Below are 24,174 nucleotides of genomic sequence, written 5' to 3'. Positions count from 1 at the left end.
TTGTATTTCCAAGACAAGTGAGATTAATTCCAACTCTGTTGGGCTTGATTTCTTGGTTGGACGCCAAGCCCAGCCACCATGCCGATGATTCGGGTGGTAGCGGGAAGGGGATTGGAGGCTAGAGGAAAAGTGGATCTGAGGGGCTTAGGCCGTAGAGACAGGGGATGCCTTGTCTCAAAATAGTGCTGTCCCTTAATTGAGCTCAATATTGACTGTTGGCGTAGCGGCGAGATTCGGCTAGCAAGTTAGCCCTTTGGGCCTCCGTCAGGAACGAAAAAGGAGCAAAAGAGGAGGGATTTTGGCAATATATGAGGGGATCGATGAAGTCCTTACCTTGGCTTGAAATAGGAGAGAAGAAACCGATCACCGTTTAGTCGATGGAATCGGCGACGAGAGGGCTCTGATGATTGGTTGAAGGCACAGAAAATATGGAAGGTGCTAAGAGATGAAGGCGATGGTAGAGAGGATTTGAGGAGAGATTAGCTAAAAAAAGGGGCGAGGGTTTTAGGCATTATTGCCCACTCTGTCTGGTTGTTTCATGCAAATAACGACTGGCCCAAGATCCTCTCGAAGGTCACACTAGGTTTTTACAAGCAAAAGTGAGGGCTTCGGCCTCTCCAAGAAGTTGAGCGGAGATCTCACTCGGTAGGCCTTCAGTTACCAGCTAGTGAGTTTTGGTGCTTGGTTGACTCGGCCGACTCGATTGAGTCGAGGCCGAGTCAGAATGAGCTGCCTGATTCTAAGGACGAGTTAGGGGCGGTATTACACAATGTGTATAAAAATATGGTACTCGACCTACTAATGAGTTTGCCCTTTTAAAAATTTGGGTCGGATTTCTGTCCTAGTTAGGGCCAAATTTTTTTAAAACAGAAACATATTGCAAAAATTTTCAAATTTAGTTACGAGTTATCTTGACTCCTACATCAATTCGTCATATATCGCATCACCAAATTCCTTTTGGATCAGAAGCTATGGCTTTCCAAAGTTTCGATATGTAGCCGTGTCCTAGATCTGGTAGATCTTGCTTTTATATCCTATCCAGATCTACCTGGAGTGGCAAATTGGTCCATAATAGGTCTGCTGATCCTCCTGGATCATTGCTCCCCTTGTTTTGGGTATTTAGCTCCTACTAAATCACAAGTAAATATTGATCCTGCCCTTTGCCGTAGGATTTATTATTAGTACTAGACATTGGAGATGGCTTCACAATAGGTACTAGGTGTGGGAGCTGAAGGCTTCAGTTGAGTTAGAAGCTTTGTTGGTTGCACAATCTTTTCCTCCAATTAGGTGAGACAAGCCCTCACGCCATCATCTTCTAAGATAGAGACCATCATCTTTGCCTCCGTCCTTCAATGTACTTCGAGTACTGAAAGTTTTCTTGTCTATTTGTATTGTGCATAAGTTTGGATTGTACACTAGGGCTCCCACTAATTAGAGTATCGAAGCTATGCTACCAACTTGATCCAATTAGGGAGAAGGAAGAATTTTCTCCAACCTACTCAGCTCGAATGTCTTAGAAAATAAAGTATTAGGATATTAAGAATTTTGAAAGTATGGTTTTATGCCTTTTACTTCTATTAAAAATGAATAAAATTGTTAAACATGTCACTTATTCATATTATTGAGGCTTGAGCTCCCAAATTCAGGTTAAACTAGCATGTTACCTGTGCAATGCGCTATACACTAAGATTACCTGCGACTTTATACACTTTTGATACATTACTTGAGACTTTATCTCTAAGATTAGGAGCTGCTATTGCAAGGAGCAACAAATCCGTCTTCTTTATTACCATTCTTAAAATGCTTTCGTCTGAGACCTATCTACCTATAATCATGTATTGGTAAATAAACCTGCCTCTTCCAAATCTCTCAGTTAATCGAAACGTGTGTCAATCATTAATTGGCTAATACCTCCCTGTTAAATAAATTTAATTTCTCTTAGTAACTTGCTAAATTAAGTGTAATTTTTTGTGCTTCTATGTTATTAAAATTAATTTGACCTTTAGATTTTCAATATTTGGATTAAACTTATTATGTTTCCTATCCAGAAGATGATGGAGTTCATTGACTCACCGTTAAATGTTTACACCTCTCACCTTAGCCTTCCTTCTTATTTCCTTTTTAGTTCTCATGGTTTGAGCTCCCTTGCTGGAATAGAGAAGAAAAGAGAAAAAAGGGAAAATAAAATATTAGATAAAAAGTAAAAAGAGGATTAGGTCAAGGTACACGTACATTAATGGGTTTTTCCTTCTTCCCCATGTTAATGAGTTTTTGACGGACAATTAAAAATGGCCAGGCCAAGGAATCACTTATATTATCCCTTGGTAGCTTTTATGTAAAGAGGGCAATTTACCGATCCGTAGTATTTGGTTGGTGGGGGATATTAACGTTGGAATAAACACGTGGATGACTTCATGGACACAGAATTTCATGCTTAGGAGTCAGTGTTTTTTTCTCTCTTCCTCTTTGAATAATGTGCGCTCCTCTTGATCTCCGCCATGTCGACTTTTATCACACAGGAGATGGCCCATTTAATGTGGAAAGCATTGAATGGCTCATTAAGGGTGTAAGCTAAGGAATCGTGGTGTGTTGCTGAATGGATAGCTTGTCTTGTAGTTATGACTTTTTTTTTGTTGGGGTGACTTCGCAGCGAAGTAAAAAGTATTTGTAGTAGGCACATGAGAAACAGGTTTTAGCGCTTAGACCAAGATTCGTAAGTTATTGGGACACATGGTGAAATAGTATTAATACAAATGGCATGTTTTGGCGGATGGATAGCTTGCCTTGGGAGTTGACTCTTTATCTTGATGCAGTGTCTTCGCTGCAAAGTAAAAAGTCTCCCATAATAGGCATGTGAGAAGCAGGTTTTACTGCTTAGGCCAAAGTCTGTAAGTTATTTGAACACGTGGTAGAATAGTATTAATACAAATGGCGAACAGAGAGCTCTGCCAATGCAGAGCCTCTGTTTTAATATATATGTATATATATAATGTATATATACTAGCATATAACTTGCTCAATGCGTGGGGTGCAGTTTTTTCTTTTTTCTCTAACTATTCCTAAATGAAATACAAAATAGATATAATAGAGTAGATAATAGATATACCAACACAAATGTTTCAAAGGACATTCATATTTTCGTGCTATCCAAGGTTTGCTGTATTGATCGGTATTGGCATGTACTGACCGCACCATACTATTTTGGTACTGAACTGATACGCAGTATGGATGGTATGGAGGGTTTACCAATACTGGGTACGTAGAACTGGCCTCCATATTGAGCGTACCGACACTGTAATAGGCAAGTACCGGTATAAAGTCCGGTACTAAGACGGTGAATCTTAGTGCTGTCTACTTAATCCTCTCAAACAAGTAGTCTGACTTTGTCTTCCTCCTTTGGAAGTCTACTAAGAATGATGAATGCTTAGGACAGAGGGGCTATTTGGTTAGATTTTCTATAAAACAGCTTTTATGAAAAACAGGAAACCTGTTTATGACGGAACTCATATTTTAGATTTTACGACTTCCAAGATATGATAAAGCAGATTTTATGGCAAACAGCCAAACAACTAAGTTTGTAAAACTCATTCATTTTGAGTCTTTTGCATGTCTGTTTTAGTAGACCTTCCCAACCAAACAGCCCATCAAAGTTTGTTGCTATTTGAAGGTCCTATGATAGGGTGATCTAATCCATGAGCTCCTCTCAAAATGGTTCCATAATCTGCCTAGAAATCAATTTGAATATAGTTTATAGACATGTCATTTTTGGCTTATATACTTTAAACTAAAGGAACTTTGGAAAGTTTGCCTAAATTTTCTCTTTACGTGAGGAGATGAGAAGCTCTCTCTCTCTCTCTCTCTCTCACTCACTCTCGATCTCTCTCTGTGTGTAAATGGGGAATTATATCTCTAAGACGGCGATATGTTGATAGGGTAATGTTCTCAATTTTCCCTCCTGCAGAAAAGTTAAATCACTTGCTTATTGAAAATATATTTTCAAATCTGATTTTGTTTGTACTTTCCAGTGGTAAGAAATGAAACATCGTTATGAAAGCAATACCTTTCTAACCAGCTTTGAGTTGGAGAAGATTTACCAACATTAAAGAAGATTGGAAGATGAGAGTGAAAGATGAATACTATTAGATTTCTTTTTCTTAATCAATGTATAACTATCCCTCTGGTTCCTTTTAAAATCCTTAAAAATGAGACTTGATCTACTCAGTTGATTTAACTGAACAACTCATGATTGCTTATGTATGTAGAAAAATGATATCTATATCTCTAATCTGGTTTTAGACCTACCAGGCCATGATAAATTGGTCAATATGTTTCTATTTGCTGTTCAAAAAAGTTGTGTTTCCTTGTACACCTTGAAATGTGTTTAGTTAGCTACAATGAACTTCTTAATCACAAGTTGTAGGCCTGAATAGTTAGGGCTGTAATTATACTCAAAATGTGGCAAATGTTAAAACTTTTCTAAAAACTTAAATAAAACTTATCTAAAACCTTAGCAAGCCTTTAACAACCACTATTTCTAAAACTTAAATAAAACTCACTTAGAAGTTAACAAACCTCTAAAATAGCTAAAGGCTAAAACTAACTCCCTAGAACTCAATAAAAAATACAATAGAAAAAATAAAGTCAGGACCAGCAGTTGGCTTTCCAACATCCAATTCCACCATCTGCTTACTTCATAAGCTCAATCTTTCACTCATGCTGCATCAACTTTCCCTGGATAAAAAGAATTTGGCTTCAAAAAGACTTGGCCAAACTATTTTTATTACATACTTCTATCTATAGCTGTCTTTCTACTTCCATCTGAGTTTGCTCATGCCTCTAGAATTAGGTATAAATACTCTCTCTTACAGAATCCATGCCTCTGTTTTGGAAAATCCATGGTGAACTAAGATTTGTGTAGTCATCATTAATACATGATACCATGCCAATTGTCTACCAGGTCTCCAACAGTGACCGCAGTTAACATAACAATCATACCATCACACTACTATTGTCGCTTGGCCACAAGATTGAGTATAGCCGTAGAGTCTTGGGTCAATGATTATCTAATTTCTACATAAATTGTGGGAAATGATATTTATGGTGCCTCTCCTTGATGCCAAGTGTTTAACATTCACAACAAATATTCCTAATTCAAAACTTGTCCCACATTGCTAATCTTTATCTGACTGTTATTGTTAAGATTTTGATATCTATGAGAAGGCGTGTCTGCCTGCTGCCCTCTACGAGTGATCTTCAGCACCACATTATCTTTCGTAGGGACATCATCATATACCTCAACCACTTTCTTCCATCCTCTCCAACCATGTAGCCATTCACAGGGTATGACACAATTGTAAGAAGAAAGTAATTTCAAGGTGTTAGAAGCCTCAAAGAACATATATTTTTACATTTTGTTCTGGTGAGGACATTACAAGCCCGAAAAAGGTGCCTTTTGGGTCTCAACAACGTGGCATAGATTCTTTTCTATCCGGCAGGCTTCTTGGTGATGTTGCAAAGGTGAGACCATATCGTCCCATTTTTCGAAGAAAAGACCTGCATGGTATCATCTTAGCCATCACTTCCTCAACGCACACATCCCATCTTTCTATCGCTGGTCATAAAATTCAGCAGACAGTTGTTCTTGCTTCATCAAATCAGCATGTGACTTAACTAGGTTATAGGTGGACTGCCAATTTGATCATTTTAGGGATTTCTAGGGTTTCCTTTCCCAAAAACTATGGAAGAAGATGATAGATTGACCCTTCTACCTTTGACTTGCCTTCCTTCCTATTATGGTCATTCAATATGTCCGTGATTTTATTCTTGATATGGTCAAACTAAGCATCATCTTAAAATTGATGATCTTGCTGCTGCTTTTTAATGGAATACAATCACTCTGCCATTGTTGTTAGATGTTCCAGTACATTCAGGGAAGGAAATTGGCGCGATGATTGGTTGGCTAGTTGAGGAAGCAATATTTGTTCTATTGAGGACTTTGGAGATGAGCTGCCTGTTGAGGGACCTAACCTTCAAAGATGAATGCTTGTGTATATACTCGTACATACTGGTGCTTAGCTCCTCCCTCTTATCTAAATAAAAAACTGAAAGAAGGAAAAAGAACTGCAACCATAAAGCCATTTAACAAAATGCTATCTGATTCATCTTCTTCCATATATGTTGATTAGAAGGACCTTAAAACTTAGATAGAATGATTAAAATGACAACCCATCTATAACTAAGATCAGCAATGACATGATGGAAAATCCAGGATTGGAGGAAACACCCATTCTTACCCTTGATCAAAAATTTAGCAAACCATTGTTCTTGATTCATAAAATCTGCCCAAGGCTGATCTTACTTTTAGGTAGACTGCCAGTTCAATCATTTTGGGAAGTTTTGGCTACTTATTTTTCCAATGTTTATGGAAGAAAATGGATTTGTTAGTATGAATTTTAATGTAGTGTCTAATTGCAATCATGTTGCCTTTATTGTCACAATCAACTTTTGAAGTTGGTTTTCAAGACCGTCGGACTGAGTATATTCTCAGCTTGATGATCTTGTAATTGTTTCTCGACAATATCCAACACTGCTTTATTTTACAATAGATGTTTTCTCTTGCAAATGTGTAGAAGTTGTTTCTTGTACAGTATGGGGCTTTTGCAATAAGTTATTCTTAGTCAGTCAACTCGTAGAAAACCTATGATTTTATAATATTTTGTTTTCAGCATTAAGGAGCACAATCACGTTTGGAGACACTGAAAGGGGTTGAAGAGATCGACCAAAATTAGAGATCAATGAGTAAGAAGAATTCAAATTTCTATGTAGTTGTTTGTATTTCGCTTTTACACCAATTTTTTCTTTTCTTAACTCCGAATTACCTAGACTTAATCTAGCCCACTATTTGAACTAAACCAGGAGTGACCTTGAACCATACTTATGACTACAGAAAAGAAAAAGGAAAAAGAAAAGGATGTCTGTATTTTGAATGCTGCTCTGGTCTTTAAGCCCTTCAAAGGCATGATAACCTGGTCAATACAAGCCTTTTTCTATAACAAGTGATGTCTTACTGTAGCACCTAAAAAATCATGTATGCATTAACTAGAAAAATTTCTCAAGTTATATTTGGGCTAAGTTATACTTGAAATACCAAAATAACTAAGAACTAATATAAACACCTTCATGTGAAGCCTCTAGAGTTATATAAAATTAGAGTAACGAGTACTTAAAACCATAGTTGTCGAATCTCGAGCAGTTGCAAGAGCATGTAGTGTGCTAGTACGATGAAGCAAATATTTTAAGAACATTGAAGGAAACAAGTGCTTAGGAATTGGGTGGGGATTTAGGCTTCTAGAGAGTTTCCAAAGCAAGTATAATACCCTAAGATAGGGCTAGCATTTGGCTTTTAGGTTTCAACTCACTCTCCTTTCATTCCATGGTGATCCTCCTTGTTAGTTGCTCATTTGTCTTATATCTACATGATCTGATGGGGGAGAAGGAAGAATTACCTCAATCCGCTTAACACGAATCTCTCAAATTTTTTTTGGAAAAGATGAAAAAAATGGTGAAATTAGGGTTTAGGTCTCCTTTTCATTCATTGGTTATTGATTAAAAAATTGAAGTGCATAACCTTTATTTATAATAGTAAGGTTCACCCTTGCACCATTCGGGTCGAATTTCTCTCCTAGTGTGAACGGGACTAGTTTGCTATAAATAAACACGAAAAAAAAAGCTAAAATCCTACAAGGGGTAGATCTCGACTCCTACATTAACTGTCTTTTATCGCTCTAACTAATACTCTCTGGATTAGGAGATAGGCCCCGATTAAAATCTTTCCGAAAAGAAAATTTTCCGTTTGATCGGCCCGTTTCAAGGACCAAATGATGGAATTTTGGCCCATTTCAAACACCAAAGGGGTTGACGCTACATCGAGGATCTTGGAAGGCTTCCCAATTTTGGAAAAAATAAAAAATCTTAATCGGGTATCATATGACCAAATTATGAGCTTCGAAAATTTGGTGCACGGTTCAGCTTCCTAATGTGGAAAATCTCACTTTTGGATCCTGTCTTGCCTTACTTGCAGTAATCAAAGTGGTTCATATCAAATCCGATGATCCTCCTAGATCTCTATAAGTTTTCTTATTGGTTTTAGAAAATATGATGGGGACATCTAATACATAGTCTCTCGCAACTAGCTGTCCAAATAAGCCCAATGGACCACCATCACCACCACCCTAAAGAAAAGAATCCAACTCTCTCTAAAAGGACTGGCATATGGCAGTAGCAAATTTCTAGGTTGCTTGAGGGAATATAAATATTTGTCATTAGATTTTTTCCCGATAAGATTTGACTGAAGATAAGTACCTTGAACTTATCGGTGGTCATCCTTTTATTTTAGGAAAAAAACTTGGGAAACCAGTATGTTCCTTTGAAAGTGGAAGTCAGCCTCACTAAAACTGTTTATGCATAAATGGCATTTCATCTTGCTATAAATCAAGTACAAATGCCAGATGAAAGCATATTATATGGCCTAGGAACTTTAGTCAGTAATAGTCTAGGAAGATACTATTTTTTTTATTTTACCATGGTTCGACAAAAAACTATTTTATAACCCAGAAGCTTCTTCATTGTCATCCCTATAACAAAGCCTCCAAATGAAAGGAAATGGGATATACTATGCTCTTGGAAGTGGAAAAGCAAGCTATTGGACTGGCCGGCTTCCTGTAATAAAAGTGAAGGTACTTATTGTAGCTTGTTTCCCTCTAGACCTTTGTTACCTTAACAGAGAGCATGGAGGTTGAGTTGTCAGCTTTTAGGAAGCGGTTGCGGAAGCAATATTCCAAAGAGATTCTAAAATGGGGCTGGCACCATAAGAACTTTTCGGATACAAAGTTATAGATCTATCTTTGTTTCTCAAAGATTACTCGAGTCATATTTTTTATGTATTGTTTTGATTACATCATATACTAAACTAACTAGTAGGGTATATGACAAATTATGACTCTTCAAAAGATCAAGCTGATTAAAAAAAGATACTTAATGTTCCATAACCTATATTGTCAATGATAAGATGAAAATGTTACCATAAGATATTTTCAACTATATTAATTTGTTTCCAAGTGTAATATCCATAATAATTTTAAAAAACATTTAAATTTTGGTTAAATGATTTTAGTTAATTGTTGCTGGTGGTCCAAACCGAGAACGATTGGCACTGCGGTGTGAACGGGGTTCCGTCTGAGTTGTCTTGGTTGGTGTTGGTTGCGCTCCACCTTCCGCCAAGAAACCTGCAAACAAGCCTTGCACCACCACCAGGGTGGTGATGGCCCTCCGACGGTCAAGTCAGAGGAGATTGGAGGAGGAGGAGAGGTGATAATCGCAAGTAAGAGAGTGCTCTGGGAGATATTGCTCACCTCCCCCCTTTCTCCCCCCAGCCGCATATATACCTGGCTGGGGGGTCTCTCAGGAGGGTTCGTTATCGTGGGGCACGATGGTGTGGCCACTGACATGGCCGTTACAGGGCGTCGTGGAGCAGCACCGGGTACGGCCACGTCAGGGCATAGTGGGGCTCCGCTTTGTACGGCTGATGCAGGAGATCGTGGAGCAGCATCGGATACAGCCGTTGCAGGGAGTAGTGGAGCAGGAGGCCGCGGCGTGCCTCTGGGGAATAGCCTGTCGTTATCAAGAGATCTCCGACTCGGGGTCGGAGCGCTGGATCAAGGGGCAGCCGACTCGGGGTCGGGCTGCGGAGCCGAGGATATCCGACTCGGGGTCGGAGCGCTGGATCAAGGGGCAGCCGACTCGGGGTCGGGCTGCGGAGCCGAGGATATCCGACTCGGGGTCGGATTGCTGGATCAAAGGGCAGCCGTAGTCTTCCTGGGCGCGCGTGCCGGTCACGTGGGGCATGGCGGCTTAGTTCCCCCGTAACAGTAGCCCCCCACTTCCGAGCCTGGAACCAGAAGGGGAACAGGTGAAGGGAGTGATGTTTCGGAATTGCCGCCGTTCCTCGGAGAGGCGCGCGCGCTTCGAGCTCCCCGCCCTTTTTATGGCGTATGGCGGTTATTGCTGACCTGGCAGTCTGAGGATTTCGGCGGACATCCTTCCTTAATGGTGTCGATTCGCCTTTGGGGCGCGGCGACCCTTCGGCAGCCAGGCGTCCTCTGGCGTCATCGAGGCGTCACTTGCCTTTCCGCCTATTTAATCGGGGGCCTTTTCCCGTCCGTCTTCTTCTTTACAGATATTTTCAAGTTTCCCCTTTGCGCTGCTGTTGCTGCCGTCGGACTGTTCACTTGTTTCTCCTTTGGCGCTCTCAGAGCCGTTCTTACCTCTTTTCAGGTGAGTTTTCCCCATTCTTCTACTTAGGGCTCTCCATACTTTCCCCTCTTATACTAGTGTACTCCAGTCGCTCCGGTCTTTCCCCCCTTCCTGTCCCCGTCCTGACCGTAGGTTTATTGGCCATTAGGAATGGGCGAAGTGAGAGCAGACCAAATTAAGTCGGAGCTGGTCGCCACAGACTTAGACAGACTCGTGGCTCGGTACCACCTTCCCGAGGCCTGCAACGCCACGCTCCCGGGGCCTGAGGAGAGGATGTCCCATCCTCCTCCAGGGAAGATCGCCATCAATGAGGGCATTCTCCAGGCCGGGTTCTGCTTTCCCCCTTCGGACTTGGTCATGCAGGTGCTACGGGGTTTAAGAGTGGCACCGACGCAACTGGTGCCGAACTCGTGGCGGGCCCTGACAGTCTTCCAGGTTCTCTGCCGTATGCACGAGATCCCCGCCACCCTGAATGTTTTTTGGGAGTTCTACAGCCTGAGCGGCCACCCCCAGGACAAAGGGTGGTGGTGCTTCGCAGCGCGGCGAGGATGCGGCCTTGTCAAGGAGGCTCCTACCTCCATTCACAAATGGAAGGAGCGCTTCTTTTTTGTTGATGCAGATCCCTCTTGGGAAATCAGGGCGACCTGGGAGACCCCGATGAAGTCTCCGATCGGCCTATCGAGACTGTCAAGGGAGGAGTCCGATGGCTTGGCCGCCTTGAAGGGGTTGGTTGCCGAGGGCCAGCTCCCCCCGGTGGCCCGCCTTATTTCCGAGGATACTTTGGTGAATGTCGGTCTGAGCTCGGTCCCCACCGACCGTGAGTCCGCCACCGATTCTTTCTTGACTTTTTCCCTTCTTTCGTCCCGTTCTTTTTCTTTTAACTCTCGGTAGCGTCTTGCTGACTCCTGGCTCCCGAAATTCTTCCGGCGCTAGGCCAGGCATCCGAGGGTTAGGCCTCAGAAAACTCTTCCGGCGCTAAGCCAGGCATCCGAGGGTTGGGCCTCGGGAAATTCTTCCGGCGCTAAGCCAGGCATCCGAGGGTTGGGCCTCGGGAAATTCTTCCGGCGCTAAGCCAGGCATCCGAGGGTTAGGCCTCAGGAAATTCTTCCGGCGCCAAGCCAGGCATCCGAGGGTTAGGCCTCGGGAAATTCTTCCGGCGCTAAGCCAGGCATCCGAGGGTTAGGCCTCGGAAAATTCTTCCGGCGCCAAGCCGGGCATCCGAGGGTTAGGCCTCAGGAAATTCCACTCGTTGGTCGACCAAGGCTGGCGCATGCCGAGGCAACTGGTCGGGGCTTCAGGCTAGTCTGCTCCCGGGATGGTCATCGGGTTAGCCTGGCATCCGAGGGCCGAGCCTCGGGACCTTCCACTCGTTGGTCGGCCAAGGCTGGCGCAAGCCGAGGCGACCGGTCGGGGCTTCAGGCTAGTCTGCTCCCGGGATGGTCATCGGGTTAGCCTGGCATCCGAGGGCTGAGCCTCGGGACCTTCCACTCGTTGGTCGGCCAAGGCTGGCGCAAGCCGAGGCGACCGGTCGGGGCTTCCGGCTAGTCTGCTCCCGGGATGATCATCGGGCTAGCCAGGCATCCGAGGGCCGTCAAGCCTCAGGAAATTCCGCTCGTTGGTCGGCCAAGGCTGGCGCAAGCCGAGGCGACCGGTCGGGGCTTCAGGCTAGTCTGCTCCCGGGATGATCGTCGGGTTAGCCTGGCATCCGAGGGTTGTCAAGCCTCAGAAAATTCCGCTCGTTGGTCGGCCAAGGCTGGCGCAAGCCGAGGCGACCGGTCGGGGCTTCAGGCTAGTCTGCTCCCGGGATGATCGTCGGGTTAGCCTGGCATCCGAGGGTTGTCAAGCCTCAGGAAATTCCGCTCGTTGGTCGGCCAAGGCTGGCGCAAGCCGAGGCGACCGGTCGGGGCTTCAGGCTAGTCTGCTCCCGGGATGATCGTCGGGTTAGCCTGGCATCCGAGGGTTGTCAAGCCTCAGGACATTCCGCTCGTTGGTCGGCCAAGGCTGGCGCAAGCCGAGGCGACCGGTCGGGGCTTCAGGCTAGTCTGCTCCCGGGATGATCGTCGGGTTAGCCTGGCATCCGAGGGTTGTCAAGCCTCAGGAAATTCCGCTCGTTGGTCGGCCAAGGCTGGCGCAAGCCGAGGCGACCGGTCGGGGCTTCAGGCTAGTCTGCTCCCGGGATGATCGTCGGGTTAGCCTGGCATCCGAGGGCCGAGCCTCGGGACATTCCGCTCGTTGGTCGGCCAAGGCTGGCGCGAGCCGAGGCGACCGGTCGGGGCTTCAGGCTAGTCTGCTCCCGGGATGATCATCGGGTTAGCCTGGCATCCGAGGGCCGAGCCTCGGGACATTCCGCTCGTTGGTCGGCCAAGGCTGGCGCGAGCCGAGGCGACCGGTCGGGGCTTCAGGCTAGTCTGCTCCCGGGATGATCATCGGGTTAGCCTGGCATCCGAGGGCCGAGCCTCAGGACATTCCACTCGTTGGTCGGCCAAGGCTGGCGCAAGCCGAGGCGACCGGTCGGGGCTTCAGGCTAGTCTGCTCCCGGGATGATCATCGGGTTAGCCTGGCATCCGAGGGCCGAGCCTCGGGACATTCCACTCGTTGGTCGGCCAAGGCTGGCGCAAGCCGAGGCGACCGGTCGGGGCTTCCGGCTAGTCTGCTCCCGGGATGATCATCGGGCTAGCCAGGCATCCGAGGGCCGAGCCTCGGGACATTCCACTCGTTGGTCGGCCAAGGCTGGCGCAAGCCGAGGCGACCGGTCGGGGCTTCAGGCTAGTCTGCTCCCGGGATGATCATCGGGTTAGCCTGGCATCCGAGGGCCGAGCCTCGGGACATTCCACTCGTTGGTCGGCCAAGGCTGGCGCAAGCCGAGGCGACCGGTCGGGGCTTCCGGCTAGTCTGCTCCCGGGATGATCATCGGGCTAGCCAGGCATCCGAGGGCCGAGCCTCGGGAAATTCCGCTCGCTGGTCGTGCGCTTGTCGCTCGCTGCCCGACGGGGTTTCTCCGTGGCCAGCCGCGATCATGTTTCTCCTTTTCTCTAAGCGTTGCCTGGGGGAACACGAGAAGGGCATTAAACGCTAATTAATGCGTTACCTGGGAAATCGGATCGCCAGCTGCTGCTTGCGAGGAGTGTTAGTTGAGCGGCCGCGATACGCGGGTTCTTCGAGGAGGATACGGCCTGGGCGCGAGCGGAGATATGTGGACCTAGGGGTACATGACACCCGGATTGTCCTGCACAAAGAATGCGGTTTAAGGAGAATGACGCTTAGAAAATCGCGGGGAGATACGCCTCGGGAGCCGGAACGGCTCCGGTTTCAATGCGCCTGCATTTATTGGAGCCACCCACATCGGAACGACCAGGGGGCCGCAGTTTGGCTATAAATACAGGTGCAGGTACGATGGAGTTTGCCAAGCCGGAGCTGTTCAGGTTGCCATGGATCGCGGACCTCCTCCTTGGCATATGACTGAGAGACTCCTGTTGAAGGAAAGGGGAGGCGCTCCCCTTGCGACTCCAGCCAACTAGCCGTTTCATCTGGGATCAACAAGGAGGGTCTTCCCGGCGGAACTCCGCTCTAGGCGTTTCATCCGGGATCACATCTCCCCTCCTTGAAGTTCAGCCTCCCGATTGAGCTCTGCACCAGACGCTCAGTCCGGGACCGCGCCTCCATATGCTCTTCCCCCTCGTATTCCTTCTCTTTCCTACCACTGGGGAGGATGGGAATATCCTTTGGAGGCGGCGTTCCCCTGGGGGCAGCGGGAGCTTCTTCTGCGGCGGCTCCTCGTCTTTTTGGTGAGGTGCTGGATGGCGCCTCCGGTTAGAAGCACCCACTTCCGGTGGGATTGCAGCTGCTTTGGGTTGAGGGTTTGGGATCCTCGGTCCTCAGCTCCACGGATTCTCCACCTCTTCTTTGCTTTCTTTACTCCCTAATTCCCCTCTGGAAATTCCTTGTAATCACACGAGCACGCCATTGTAACCAGAAATTATTGAAATGAAAAGGTGCACCTTTTCAAATTGTCTTTCTGGCCTTGTTGTTCTACTGGTAATACATCCGCAGGTTAGCGGAATTCCAGCCCCTTGGAATTTCTCGGCCATCTAGGGCTTCCAACTGGTAGGAGCCAGGTCGGTTTACCCAGCGAACTTTATACGGGCCTTCCCAATTCGGCGCTAGCTTCCCACCTTCCGTAGGTTGAGATGCCTTAGCTCGCCTCAGCACCAGATCTCCAATTCTGAAAAGCTTCGGTCGGACTTTGGAGTTGTAATATCGGGCCACCCTCCGCTGATACATTGCCATCCGAACCTGCGCCATTTTCCCTTGCTTCTTCCAAGAGTTTGTCTACCTCCTGGTCGACCACCCGGATCCGATCCGGGGCACAGTGTCTCTTCTTTTGCTTTACTGGTCGGTGGGTCGGGTCGACGTTGAGGGCGTGAGAAATGACCTCCGGGTCGATCCCAGGTACATCGGCCGCCGACCAGGCAAACACATCAGCATTGGCTCGGAGGAATTCCACTAACCGGAGCCGAGCTTCCAAGTCGAGGTTGGCACCGACCCGGACCGTGCGGTCCGGGCGGCCTTCTTCGAGGGGAACTTCGATTACGCCCTCGGCCGGCTCCCCGTGCCGCAAGGCCACTTCGTCTCTGGCGTCAAGGGAATCGACGCTTAGGGCCTCCATGGGCTTCTTCCCTTTGAGAGTTGCTAGGAAACACTGCCGTGCGGTTGGTTGGTCACCTCGGACCTCTCCAATCCCGGCCGCCGTGGGGAACCGCATGAGCAAATGGTAGGTAGAAACCACCGCGCGAAGGGCGTTCAGTCCGGGTCGTCCGAGGATAGCGTTGTAGGCCGAGGGGACACGGACGACCAAGAACCCGAGTCGCACCGTGGCTTCTGCGGGTGCAACGCCCGCAGTCACAGGCAGCTCAATGACACCTTCGGCCGAGATAGCGTCTCCAGTGAATCCTATGAGGGGGGTGGATGTTTTGTGCAACAATTGTCGGGACAAGCTCATCTTTTGGAAGGCCTCGTAATACAAAATATCAGCTGAGCTTCCACTATCCACAAGAACACGCCTTACATCATAGTTCGCCATAATGAGAGAGATCACCATGGCGTCATCGTGGGGAGTCTGAACCCCTTTTACATCTTCATCACAAAAAGTGATTACATTTCCGACCCGCTGCCTCTTCGCGACGGCCACTCCTGATGCTTCCGCCGAGCCCCCTGCGTTCCTCACGGGCCGAGAGCAGCCCCCAGTGATGGTGTGGATCACTCCCGCAACGGGTCGATTCTGCTCCCGAGGCTCCTGAGGGGCCGGGTCGACCGGACGCGGGTCTGCCGGGGGACGTCGGTCGTTTACATATCGACCGAGACGCCCTCGGCGAATGAGAGCCTCGATCTCGTCCCGAAGCTGGAAGCAGTCTTCGGTATCGTGGCCGTGGTCTCGGTGGTACTCACAGTACGCCCGAGAAGGCCTCCTCCCAGGGATCTTCTTCATCTGCCTCGGGACCGGGAGGTCCTCCCGCCCCTTGACCTCCATGAGGATCTGGGCCCGGGGGGCCAGGAGTGGGGTGTACCGGTTGAAGCGTCGGTACGGAGAACGAGGGCGTGTGGCGCCGTGGTTCCTTGCTGGTGACGGGCTTCTGCGCCGGCGTTGAGGCGTCGGGCTCCTCCTCTGGGGTGCCTCTTTTCGCCTTTTCTTCCCGGGCTTTAGAGGGGCCTCGGCGGCCTCCTTGTTCCGGTGGGATGCTGCCTCCTCGGCGTCTGCATACTGGTTTGCCCGAGATAACAGCTCCGGGAAGCTCCGCGGCAGGCGTTTGTCCAGGGAGAAGGTGAGTCTGCCCTTCCGGAAGCCACGCTTCAGGGCTGAGAGAGCCACTTCCTGGCTCAGGTTCCGGACCTCCAGTGTAGCCTTGTTGAAGCGGGTGAGATAATCCGCAGGCTTTCTCCCTCGTTTTGCCGGACATCAAAGAGGGAGTCGGAGACCAGTCGCCGCCTGCTACTGACGGCGAAATGGCTGATGAAGAAGCGGGTGAACTGGTCGAAGGACTGGATGGAGTTAGCCTCCAGGCCGGCGAACCATGCCCTTGCCGGGCCACGGAGGGTCGCCGGGAAGGCCTTGCAGAGGAGCGGATCCGATGCTCCATGGAGGAGCATAAGAGTCCTGAAACTCTCCACGTGGTCCCGCGGGTCCGCCGCCCCGTCGTAGGGTTCGATCGCCGGCATTTTGAACCCCGGCGGGTTCGGGGTCCGCAGGATCCTCGAGGCAAGCGCCGGCTGGGAGGAGATCTCCAAGTCAGCAAAGGGATCTTTGGAGTGGCCCTTCAGGACCTGGAGCTGTCTGTGGAGATCGTCCACCCGCCGGTCCAGGGAGCGCGACCGGTGGGTGGGGGACAAGGAGCGGCGCGAGGGGGACCGACTGGAGTGCGGGCCCCTCGAGGACTGGGGTGTCTGAGAACGCGCCCGGGTCCGCCTCTCGTACCCCGCACAGCTCCGATGAGAAGGTCCTGGCAGAATGGACCGCACTCGAGAATCCTCCTCGCGCCGGCGCTCCTCTCCATGGGAGAGGAAGGAGCGCGGGTTGTGAGGAAGAGGCGAGTGCTCGGGGGGCAGCGGCTCCTGAGCCCGTTGCGGCACCCGAGAGATCACACCCTGCAGATTCTGCACTGCCTCCGCGAGGGTGCGAACCTGCTGGGCTAGCTGGTCGAACTGAGCAGCTTCGACCGTCTGAATGGGAGAAGGGGCGGTGGGAGTGCTGCTGAGAGTGCGTTGGGGACGCAGCAGCCTCTCGGCCGGAGGCGCGAGAGGCTCCGCGACCGGAAGCATTGGAAGCTCCACGACCACCTCGCCGTGCCATTACGATCGTTCGGAGGTTCGGGCCCTTCCTCTAGCGCCAACTGTTGCTGGTGGTCCAAACCGAGAACGATTGGCACTGCGGTGTGAACGGGGTTCCGTCTGAGTTGTCTTGGTTGGTGTTGGTTGCGCTCCACCTTCCGCCAAGAAACCTGCAAACAAGCCTTGCACCACCACCAGGGTGGTGATGGCCCTCCGACGGTCAAGTCAGAGGAGATTGGAGGAGGAGGAGAGGTGATAATCGCAAGTAAGAGAGTGCTCTGGGAGATATTGCTCACCTCCCCCCTTTCTCCCCCCAGCCGCATATATACCTGGCTGGGGGGTCTCTCAGGGGGGTTCGTTATCGTGGGGCACGATGGTGTGGCCACTGACATGGCCGTTACAGGGCGTCGTGGAGCAGCACCGGGTACGGCCACGTCAGGGCATAGTGGGGCTCCGCTTTGTACGGCTGATGCAGGAGATCGTGGAGCAGCATCGGATACAGCCGTTGCAGGGAGTAGTGGAGCAGGAGGCCGCGGCGTGCCTCTGGGGAATAGCCTGTCGTTATCAAGAGATCTCCGACTCGGGGTCGGAGCGCTGGATCAAGGGGCAGCCGACTCGGGGTCGGGCTGCGGAGCCGAGGATATCCGACTCGGGGTCGGAGCGCTGGATCAAGGGGCAGCCGACTCGGGGTCGGGCTGCGGAGCCGAGGATATCCGACTCGGGGTCGGATTGCTGGATCAAAGGGCAGCCGTAGTCTTCCTGGGCGCGCGTGCCGGTCACGTGGGGCATGGCGGCTTAGTTCCCCCGTAACATTAATAATTTATATTTGTTTGAGAGATTTAAATCTCTTCACCTGACATCCAAAAACTCTATAGATTGTCCTTGTTGAACCCACAGTAACCCAAATCTGATAAAATGATGCTAAGTCATGCATTGGGGTGATAGACAATCAAAATAAAAAATCATAAAGAATAAAAGAGAAAAAAAAGCTACTGTCTTATTCAAAATCATCATGCACTGTGAATCTTAATTTATGCTCTTATATAGAGCGTAACGACCTATAATCCATATTATTGAGTAAATTATGTAAGGTTGACAATTGAAAATGCATAAAAGATCCGCAGATAATTCTGTGAAACCCCAATGTTTTCTTCACCTTTGATCATTATAAATCATATAATGTTGACCATTAAATATGTGTTAACGAGCTTGTTCAAAATTTTAGCATTGACAGGCATCTGTAGAACCAATGTTTCTCATGCTGACTCGTTGGGGTGATTCCAGAATCAGCCTTTCATCAAGGAAATTTCTGTTTTCAGTTTTACATATTGTTTGTTTCGTGTTCTAGTAGTTGCTGTATGTTGAATTAGATGTATAGCAAATTATGTGAATCTAACGTATGCAAGAGAGGAGAAATATGATGAATGATACTACCCTTATAAAGTTAGAAATGAGACAAGTTCAGAAATTTACAATGTCAGGAGTGTTCACTGATTTGTTGTTTCCCCAAACTCGGCCCATATCCTCTTTTTATATAACATACAACATTCCAATGGGAATTGAATATTCTCTCGAAAGAGAATTTATCATAGTTGTATCTTTGAATGTTTTAAACTATTTAAATTTTTGGTGTCAGAAAAAGTCAGGGTGTTCCATATTTGTCGAGGGTCATGGTTTCATCCAACCTTGAGTGAAATTATTTGGTGGCTTTTACAATGTTATAACTAGTAATTCAAGGTTGTTATATGATTAATCTTTAGGATTCAATATAAGCGTAACAGACATTGGAAAAATAATGAAACCTTAAAGCATTTACAGACTGAAGCTGTACAAGTTGTTCAGGTGGCAGAGCAGATTTCATTAAGGAGAGGTGCTCATATTTGTATTCGAAGGATCTACAATGTGGAGAAGACAACCTAAAATAACATACATAAGTCATGAGAAAGAATTCAGAAGTGCTTGTAGCAATGACAGAAATGTACATTAATGGGAGTGACTGGTTAACAATTTTTCTTGAAGCCGACTTCATCAGTAGGGGAAATTCTTGACAGTTATGATTTATGGGGGTGGGTGGATCCGTGGGGTTTCCAAACTGAAGGAAACCTTTCACATAGTTTCTATTATATAAACATTTGAGAAATTCTTGGACAGCAAATTCTTAAAGAATGTATGTTTCTAATATATTCTTCTAGGAATGAGTCTCCTTGATCTATACCCATATGTAATATTTGATTTTCACTTTGATTTGCCTGTAGGTGGGTATCCATTCTCTCTACCTAGGAATTTCTTTCAATTGTCTCATGACAGACTTGACGTTAAAGGGCTCATAATTTGTAACAAGTGTCGTCTTTATCAAGCCAGTGGCTAGGACATGGTTTACTTCAGCATAATGTTGCTCAAGCCCCTGGCTTCCTGTTCGTTGTTAGCTTGTCTCTTGCTGCTGCGACTTCAGTTTATGAGTTCATTTTTTTCCCAACCTTCTGCAGATCATGATTACAATACAACACTTAGAATGTGATCAGACTCTTTTTTTAAAAAAATGAAGTTCAAGCTTTTGGGATAAACCAAGCATATTTAGTAGTTACTGTCGCATGTTAGTATTGCGGATATTTGTTATTTCTTGGCTTTGGTATGCACCAATGGTCATGTAAGACTTATGGCTGGTATATAACATCTGTCAGCCTAGCAATCGACCTACAAAGAAAGTTCAGGATTGTTACTTCGAAAGAAGACATTTCACTAGCTGCCTTGTATGTGTTTTTCTTTTCAATGCAATCTTTGTGCAGTGTCGGTTCTTGCATGTGCATAATCTATATATATAACATGCTCTTGGTCTGCTTTTATTTTTGTTTTTTTTTCTGAACTCGTGTAAACTGCAGCTTTCGGTATGAAGTCTCTTGTTAGCAGGCAAGTGGTGGCCCTTTTGATTTTTATAACCTTTTTACCATGACGAAGAGATTTCTGTGCTTTTCATTAACAGAGAAAATATTATCTTTCTTTTGTGCTTGTATTATGGGCTGACATTACAAGCTCTAACTTTTTTTTTTTTGGTTCTTTTGTTCATGTATTTCTTGTAGGTGGCTGTATTCTGTTTCCTTTGGTGATTGCAGGAGTATCTAGATGGCTGATGGTTAGAAAGAGTTACTGGTGAAAATTTGCCTGAAGCACATGGTAGGCCTTGGAAATTCATGGTTGTATAAAAAGTAGTCAACATTTTGGTCATGCCTTGATTGTTAAGCACCTTAACATGGTATGTAGCTCACATCTTTTTCCCAGGCTGCAAATGGAAAATTGAAATCCTAATCCATTGTTGAGGATGAATCCTTTCCCCAAGTTGGTAATCCTACTCTAGTTGATGATACTTTCGTATCTACTTTTGAATATTGTGGCCTTGCATGCAACAAAAAGTATCAGGGGTTAGAGCCTATGCGTCTACTTACCCTTTTCAAAATAACCTCTTTTTCAAAATAATGTATTTTACCCTTAAATAAAAATTAGTTGTGTTATCCATTCCTGAATCTGACACTCCAGATTTCTGAAACTCAAATGTTTGTTAAAAAAAATATATATAGTTTTTTTTGTTTGGTACAAGAAAAAAAATATATGTCCAATCAAGTCTTTCGACAGAAACAGGAGTTTAAGCAAACCCAACATACCATTGTCATGGGAAAGGAAAAGCATTTAAGTATTTAAAATAGCCGTATCACAAATCTTTTGGTAGCATTGAGTGAGAAGAAAATCAGTCTCCGTGGACGGTTGTATAGTTCTCTGGGTCTGCCCGGTGTCATCAGACCAAGCTTTACCGGAATTTCATGTGGAAATTTAAATGCCAGAGACTTCTTTTTCCTTTTTGTTCATGAAGTGCTAGCATAGGCTGATATTCTTCTCCATTAAGAGCTGTTAGGATGTTTTGATAAAAACTATCAAGAGAATCAAAAAATTGCAGGCTTAACCAGGGTTTCATTTAGTATCTGTTGTTAGGTTGGTTATCTTTTGTAAGATTTATTTTTTCTGTTTGAGATAATCCTTGGGTTTGTAATCAAGAGGGTAAAGTATATATTATGTTACATTTTTTTTTTGTGAGATGGAAGCCATGTTATTTGGATACTTGCATCCAACTCCAAAAATCCGCATCAAATATGTATTTGAATTGGATATATATTGCATACTTGAATACTTATATAGTTCTTCAGTAGCTATTTTTAAAAATTTGAGGACAGTCGAACTATTTGAGCAATAACTTTGATCTTCTATTTTTGTGGTAGTAAGTACTTGTTCTTTTGTTCTTTTAAAGTTTGATTAAGGATGAGGTATTTAAATAATTTTATAAGATATTAATTTTCATATAGTTAAGTTAATTGGGTAGTTTTGAATAAAAATATGTACACTGAATGATCTTAACAAATAATATTTCTTAATATTTTTTTATATTTAAGCAAATAATATTTAAATACATAGATATGTAATTTACTTGAAATTGTATCTATTCTACAAATACGTGTAGCTTTAGTGTTTTCAACCTCGGATACTTGGCTTGGATTTTTAGCGATCGGAGTGGATTATAACTCGTGTGATGGTGGAAAATAAGCTTGATGACATGGTGCAACCAGATTAGTCCGGCTCAAAACTAATGTGGTGTCTCATGTAATTGGACCAAGTCTACTTCGATCAAGCCAAAAAATAGGATGAGCAGACCGGAAGATCTTTTAGATCACGTCATTCAATGAGAAGCACTATAATTAAGGTGGACATTCCTTAGTTGACTTGAACCCTCTAACCTTAACAACTGGTTTGTCCGCCTTGGATGGAACGGTTATCCATCCATCAAGCCTAAAATGAATTACCATAACAGACTCCAAAGGTTACATGAAATCTTCGTATAGTTACAGTGCAATCCCAAATGGTTATAAGCGTAATTTGAGGCTGTTGAGATACGATTTGCAAGAGATTAGAATCTTGCAGTTATAAATAAACTCGGAGATCCTCCACAGAAGCTAATCATTCAACAACAGTTAAATCTCAATCGAATGGCCCGACATAAGCCAATCCGACGAGCTCTTTGATCTTATATTTATTGCTTTGTAGATCCATAGGAGCAGCCTAAATCGGTGGTAACAGATTGGTGCTATTTGTTGGAAGAAGAAAGAGAAGCCATAAAACTCAAAAGGAGCAACCATGTAGGAGCTGCTCAACTAGAGCCTAATGACTCATTGCATAGCCTCCCGAGACCTCAGCCCATCAACTAATCTTGGACGCTATTGATGTTGGGCATTTCAACTTGCTTGTCTAGCAAGTGCAAGATGTCATGACTGTAATGCAGGATCTGTAGTAATGGCTCATCAATCGCCCTTCTAGCTAGCTGAACCACCAAGATGGCCTGGTGCAAAGAAGCAACCATCTTCACCACGAGAGCCTTGAGAGGGGTTGGAGAAGCGTTCACTTCAATTTGCCCTCCAAAACAAGTTCTAGTTCTAGACACTCTTCTCCCTGGCCGCTAGAAAAAGTCTTTAGATGAGAGGCTGACCTTGATTGCAAGATTGAGGAGATGCACAATGAGATTAGGTCCTACAACGGAAGAAAGATGAACCCAGACATGATCTAGAGATGATGAGCGAGCCTCCCTTTACCAAACAATTGTGGAGGAGCCCTTGTCGAAGAGGTTTAAGATGCTACAGTTCGAGCACTACGATGGCATTACAAATCTGATGGACCATCTCAAGAGATTCAAAGCTCTTAAGCTACACAAGGAGCCAATGACACTTTGTTGTGTTGGGCTTTCCCAGCCACTCTTAAGAAGGTTGCTCACTTTGGTACTCAAGCCTTCGGCTAGTCTCAATCAGCTACTTCGATTAGCTCAGCTACTAATTCATCCGCAATTGAAGGTAGAAAAAGATTTCAACTAGTCTATTCCCTGTCAAGCAGATGGAAGATGAGCCCCCGCTAAGGATTTAGCTAAACTTTTGTCTCAAATGGAGACATACATTTTCACTGAGGAAGACATAGCTACCATGAAAGAGGCAACTGGAGGATGGAATGTCAAAAAGCACCAAGCTGCAAGGAAGGGACCAACTGAGGAGAAAGCATGGCTGAGAAGAAAGGAGTGCTATATGACCTAAAGGTTTACCTTGGAATTTCGAGTGGTATACCCTCTCAACGCTCTAAGAGCTCAGATCTTGATGGAGATCCATGACAAAGGATACCTCAGTCAGCCTTAGAAGATGAGGGTTCCTACTAATAAGAGGGACCCAAATAGATACTGTTGGTTCCATAGAGACCACGGACATGACATCGAGGAATGCCTCCAGCTAAAGGACGAAACTGAAGCCCTTATCCAATGAAGGCCTCTTCACCATTGCATTGATGACTAGAGAGAGAGTAGCAGGAACAATAGATGAACGCTAGATAGGCAGGACAATAGCAAGCCACTTGCTAGGGTGATCGCCTCTATTTGTGGAGGAATTGCAGCAAGAGAAGGTCGATGATCAGGAGTTCTGAGCAGAAGGACCAGATCCAAAATATCGCGATCACCGGATGAGAAGAGTGCTGAACAGTCGAGCTCTGATAATCTAAAGGCAGGCCATAGTAAGAACTGTGATATTGAATTTTGTTCCTTTTGTTACTAACCATTAATAACATTGTATTTCGGCTTTCATTTTTTTCTAATACTGAGGATCCTAGTGTGATTTTGATGTTTACAAAGCCATTGAGGTCAAATGGAAATACTAATGCTTTCAATTTAATTGATGTAATACATAAGTAAGTAAGGAAGAAAGATTTAATACATCCTTGATATGTCTTGCTTGATATATTTAAAAGAACTTTCAAGAACACATCTAAAACAAATTATATTGGAAGAACTTGGGGAAAGAACTAATTTAGAGTTTAATATACCTTAGAGTCAAGTTCTTTTGATTGAAGCTTAACTCTGTCATTTACATGCTTAATGAGCTTAAACTTTAATATGCCAAGCATCCTAAGGAGAAAGAAATGATTTACAATGTTGTTACTTCTTTTATATGTTTAATGTGCAAATCTAACCTA

General features: G+C 45.7%; 1 protein-coding gene across 3 annotated transcripts in view; it reads left to right on the top strand.

Annotated features, from left to right (window-relative positions):
• LOC103724269 overlaps positions 1-20,492 on the top strand; it is a 37,489-nt gene extending 16,997 nt beyond the window's left edge. The window contains exons 2-3 of one of the 3 annotated variants that reach the window (XR_005509356.1): positions 6,726-6,798; positions 20,211-20,492. The gene's annotated coding sequence lies outside the window, so the exon portion shown is untranslated. Of the gene's footprint in view, positions 1-5,199; positions 5,475-6,725; positions 6,799-20,210 lie in introns of those variants that run through there. The other 2 variants (XM_039121030.1, XM_026800436.2) reach the window with 2 other exon arrangements.
• The last annotated feature ends 3,682 nt before the right edge of the window (positions 20,493-24,174 follow it).

The sequence above is a fragment of the Phoenix dactylifera genome, unplaced genomic scaffold (genome assembly GCF_009389715.1).
Source record: "Phoenix dactylifera cultivar Barhee BC4 unplaced genomic scaffold, palm_55x_up_171113_PBpolish2nd_filt_p 000950F, whole genome shotgun sequence".
Lineage (NCBI taxonomy): Eukaryota > Viridiplantae > Streptophyta > Magnoliopsida > Arecales > Arecaceae > Phoenix > Phoenix dactylifera.
Note: the sequence above shows the minus strand (reverse complement) of the source record. Positions and strands in the feature narration are given on the sequence as shown.